The 5420-nt window shown below is 49.4% G+C and overlaps 1 pseudogene; it reads right to left on the bottom strand.

Moving 5' to 3' along the window:
- Nucleotides 1-1171: 1171 nt before the first annotated feature.
- Nucleotides 1172-4298, bottom strand: LOC148806333 (uncharacterized; annotated as a pseudogene).
- Nucleotides 4299-5420: the final 1122 nt, after the last annotated feature.

Below are 5420 nucleotides of genomic sequence, written 5' to 3'. Positions count from 1 at the left end.
CCCACTGCACATTAATGGCTCCCCTGTGGAGACAGCTAGAAGTACTAAGTTGCTTGCTGTGCATATCACCAATGACCTCACCTGGACCATCAACACCACCTCCCTAGCAAGAAAAAGCACAACAACGTCTCCACTTCCTGCGGTGACTGAGATAGGCAAACCTTCCCCCACATAATATTGAGGGATCAAACATTTATTTCACTAGTTTGCTTTTACTGTGTAAATAATGTACTAACATCATTTACTAACTATCTTGCCAGAATAATGGAAAATGACCAACTGCAACTTAAGTGTGAGCTGGCTACGCGCCTGGAACGTGAAGAGCAGAGCCAGCTTCGGACAGCCTGACCAGAACTGAGGTTGCCTGATATCTGCTTAAGTCATGATTAACAAATTCTAGATGTACTTAATATCTGCTTAAACAATAATTAAAGGAGCCCAAGAATATTCTTACAATTCTTATAGTTTATCACGTACCAAGGCGCAGCCTTGGCTTTACACCATATGGCATTGAACTGTACTGAAACTGTTCTGGGTGGGTTATCTGTTTGTGATTTTGTATAAAATGTGTCCTCTTGTATCAATAAGTTGAGTCATGGCTTCATCGGCTTTGGCTCCCATATGCATACGTAATAATGGTTCACAAGGAATGACGGCAGCCGAAAGCTTGGGAGAAATTTGAATCATTTATTGAGATGTGGAGATTTGGCGTAACCCGCTTGGCTGAGGGCCGACCTCCCGGCTGTTGGACGGGGAGTATAGGACCCCCATGCAACCAATGGGGTAGCTACAATGGTGGAGAGGGGGTGGAGGAGGGATGCAGAAAACGAACGAGGAAGAGGAGAGGGTGACGTTTGATATATATGGAGACCAGTTGCTTACGTCAGGATTAGTGAGAATAGCAGCAGCTGTGTCGAATGAGCTCGGCTGCTTTCATTCCTCCCGAACTTTCATTAAAAACTCCATTTCACGAGGAATGACGGCAGCCGAAAGCTTGGGAGAAATTAGAATCATTTATTGAGATGTGGAGATTTGGCGTAACCCGCTTGGCTGAGGGCCGACCTCCCGGCCATTGGACGAGGAGGATAGGACCCCCCAAAAGAACCAAGCGGGACCCCCAGTCACCAGTGCAGAAAAACAAAAACAAAAACCAAATGATTATTAAACTAATTCAGCCCAGGAGAGAAAGTGCCTGCTTGAGGGTACCGGGGTTAGTTTTGATGTATGCATGATAAGCCTTGGAGGACCAACGGCCGAGTTGCTTGATGAGATACTCGGGTATGCCTTGGCGAGCGGCAGAGGACGCGGCCCCTGATCTGATGGAGTGCCCGGAGAATTGTTCAAGGGGGTATCCGGTGGTTAGAAGGATGTCATAGAGGTGAGAGAGGAACCAGTTGCGGGTCACGATACGGCCCTTCTCGTTTACGAACAGAGGGTCAGTAGGCAAAGCTCTGGCAGAGGTGCGAAGATATGCGTAATTGGATAGAGGCTCGTACGGGCTTACGTATGAACAGAGTTTGAAATAATAGATGAGAGTGCCGGACCCGAGTTGGTCGGTTTTGCTTTTCTTGAGATAGAAGGTCAGTGTATCGGAAGATAAGATGGAGAAGTCGGATAAGCAGGGTTGAGAAGAAGGATCGAAGGATGTGGAAGCAGCGGTAATTTCAGAGCATCTTAGGAAGCCGAAGAAGACTAACAAGAATAAAGAGTCGAGAGTGCGATCGACCCAGGGTGAGTGGTAATCCGACCTGAGAACGTAGATGCAGGATTCGAGGATGTCCGAGGTAAGTGGTGTGCGTTGGTTCGGAAGTGGTTTTTCAAGCCACTGAAAGCCTTTAAGCAGGAGACTAATTTGAGGGTGGATAAGGGAGGGACAGGTCGTGCCGAAAAGGAGTTTATGGAAGAAGTGGATGCCGCACAGGTATACTTTGGTGGTGGATGCTCGTACCTTGAGTGAGTTTCTACAATAGCAAACGAAGGATGATACGGTGAGAATATCGAAAGAAGGGAATTTTATGTTTGTGGAGAGGTGGAAGGATTGGAAACCCTTCCAGGCAGTCCAGTAAGAGTTGAGAGTTCGAGGGGCAATCCCTAAGAGGATAGTTTGCTGGGCCAGCTGGATGTAGTGATGGAAAGGATGATTCAGAGGAACGTGAGTTCCAAATAGGGAGGTACTGTGCATGGGTTCGGTCTTGCATCTGGTGCCAAGTTCCTGAATTTCTGAAATTGAAAGTGAGAGAGAGAGTCAGCTATCTCATTAAGGTGACCTGGAATGTGAGCAGCTACGAGGATGAATTGATGTGTGAGAGAAATCCATTTAAGGCGGCGGAGAAATTTCATGATAGATCGGGATGAAGACCTTCCTTTGTTGATTATATGGACTACTACATAGTTGTCTGAATGGATAAGGACGGATTTTTGTTTCCAATTGTGGCCCCAAAGAGAAGCTGCAACGACAATTGGAAATATAAGGCCGATGACTGGCCTGCGAGAGGGATCGAAGAGAATTCAGGAGGCCAAGGGGCCGCAAACCACTGGCCTATGTAATAGCCTCCAAAACCGACTGAGGGGGCTGCGTCTGTGAAAAGCTGGATATCCTCGGCGTCAGAGAGGAGGTCATCGTAGAAGAGAGATATGCCATTCCAGTTGGCCAAGAAAAGCTGCCAAAGCCTGAGCTCGGATTTGCAGTTGGCTGAAAGGCTTACGTGATGGTAAGAAGAGGACACAGAAGAGGCGAGGTCAAGAAGGTAGGAGATGAATGACCGTCCTTGAGGAATGATACGCATGGCGTAATTGAGGTGGTCAAGCAGAGAGAGAAGTTCCCTCTTTGTGCAAGATTTGGCGGAAGAATAGGTAGAGATATACGTCTGGATCCTGTCGATCTTGTCGCGAGGCAGGGAGGCGGAGAAATTGATGGAATTGAGGGTGATCCCGAGGAATTGGATTATATGAGAGTGACCGGTTGTTTTGTCTGTGGCGAGAGGTACCTCTAGTTTCCCGAAAACGGAAGTAAGTGTGGAAGAGGCTCTTGCGGGTGGGGCGTGAGGAAAATCTATGGTAAGGAAATCGTCGAGAAGGTGGACGAGAAAAGGAAGCCTATAGTTATTCAAGAGGATCCAGCAGAGAGCTTCGGCTAAGGTATCGAAAATTTTTGGGCTACTCCTGCATCAGAAAGTAAGGCGGACTGCGAAGAAGAACTTGTTCCACCAATGAACTCCAAAGAGGTGCCAGAAGTCTGGGTCGAGAGGCATAACTTTAAAGGCACTGGAGATGTCGGCTTTAGCGAGCCAGGCGCCCGGACCTGCGATTTTGATTAGAGAAATGGCATGGTCGAATGTGGCATAGTGGAGGGAGAAGTCTGAACTGGGAATAAGGCTATTGAGACTTGGCACGCGGGAGTTATGGGGGGCTGACAAGTCAATTATAAGGCGTTTTTTACCGGAATACTTACGGACCGCTATACCGATGGGATTGATGCAATATGCGGGGAATGGGGGAGAGTCAAGTGGGCCGATCATGAAACCGTTCTCGACTTCAGATGCTAACAAGGAATCAACGGACTGGGGATCGGCGGTGGCAGATTGCAAATTTTTGCAAAAGACGGGGGAAGAAGGAAGTGTGCACAGGCCTGGTGAGAATCTGAAGGAAAGGCCGTCGAGTAAGATGTGGGTGGAAGAGGGGTTGGGGTAACGGAGCAGTTTGGAAGCAAGAGCGGGGATATCGATTGGGGTAGACAGAAAAGCCAGTAGTCATTTGGGAACGCTGAAGGTGGAGCGAGTATGGAAAGGCCGGCGGGGGCAGGCAGAGCGAGCGTGAGCTTCACTGCAGAAGCTGCAAATGTGGAGGAAGCGACAAAGGGAAGAGGTGCATGTCGAGGAATTGAAGTTGTTGCAAATTTGTTGACCTCTGATCATCACGATGGGGCGACCGCGAACGTCTCTGGACCAGGAAGGTTTGAAGAAGACCTGGCGGGAGAATTGATGCTGAGGGGGAGAAGGGGCAGAGTCGGGGTTGAGCTTGCGGACTGTATTTGGGCAAAGATTTGATGAATGTGTCCAAGAGGAACAGAAGTCGCAGGAAAGAGCTCTGATGCCGGCGAAAGTGCGGCAGTAAAGCTCAATGTCGAGGGCTCCCCAGTAGGTGGGCTGGTTCCATTGGAGTAGGTGGGCAGCGGCCTTGGCCGAGAACTGCTTGTGGTAGTCGTAGAACAGGGAGCCCTCGAAACGGACAGATAGATCGAGGATGATGTGCATGTAATCGCCAAGTTCCTGACGACGTTCAGGAAAGGCTGAGCACATGATGTCGCAAAAAATGCTGAAAGCCAAGCAGAAGTCGGAGATTCGAAGGACTGAAGCAGAGTGAGGGTCATAAGATTTGAGAGTAACGGAAATCAAGCTGCAGTCGACTGTTCTGGAATCGGAGTTGTAAGTGGAGGAAGAGAGAAGGTGAGCTAGATTGATGTCTGCACCTCGTAGAATTTGCTGCCGGAGTGAAAAGGGAATGGGAGGAGGACTAAACTTTAGTGCGTTAGGAGGAGCTGGGAGAGGAACGGCTGTTCGGGAAAAAAGTCCTTAGTAAAGGGGAGATTGGAATCCAGGGCCGAAGGCATGGGATGACTGATGCCGTGTTGGACACCGGGGATGGGAGAAGATGAGGAGTGAAGAAGAGTGGAAAGCAGATTGTGGTAGGAGGGGTTAGACGGATCTGGGGCCTGAAGCTCATTGGCTTGGGATATGGAAGCCGAAGACTGTTGAGGAGGAATTGAAGCAGGGCAAAGGCTGCGTGAAGGACTGAGGAGGCTGCCGAGTCGTCTTGGACGCCAGGGGGTGGGGGAGGGTAAGAGCCGCCTGCTGGCTGAGCTGGGGGTCGTTTACTGGATGGCCTTTGGGCCGTGGATACCGCAGCAGGGGCCGAAAGAAAAGAAACCGGGGCCGAAGGCACCAAGCTGGCGGAGCTTGAGCCGTGTTGGACGCCGGAGGTAGAGACAGAAGAGAGTGCAGAAATTAGATTAAGCAGAGAAGGGTGTAGCGGCAATGCTTGTTAATAAGACAGAGTTAAGCGTTGGTATGCTCCTAAAGGAGGCCCCATCTCACCCTCCATCTCTGTGGTGCAACCACAGAGAAAGAATTCATGCAAGTTGATTTAAGATGTTTTTCTTTTGATAAGAAGCAAGCTCCCAGACGGGGATGCAATTAGCTAAGCCTGGCTATCATGATCAATGGTCATCCACTGGCGCCTATCAGTCTAGGGAGTGCCGAATGGACATCTGGACTGCATTTCTAAGTGTCAAGAGTAAGTGACTTATATCTCACCTTGACCAACCAATCAGGGACTGGTAATACCACGTGGGTCTCCAATGCCCGCCAAACTCTCAACCAATCAGCACACATCTGGGTCTTGATCAAAAAGGGAGCGCAAGC

Source organism: Atractosteus spatula, unplaced genomic scaffold (assembly GCF_055471065.1).
Source record: "Atractosteus spatula isolate fAtrSpa1 unplaced genomic scaffold, fAtrSpa1.hap1 Scaffold_52, whole genome shotgun sequence".
Taxonomy (NCBI): domain Eukaryota; kingdom Metazoa; phylum Chordata; class Actinopteri; order Semionotiformes; family Lepisosteidae; genus Atractosteus; species Atractosteus spatula.
This window is presented reverse-complemented; position numbering and strand designations above follow the sequence as displayed.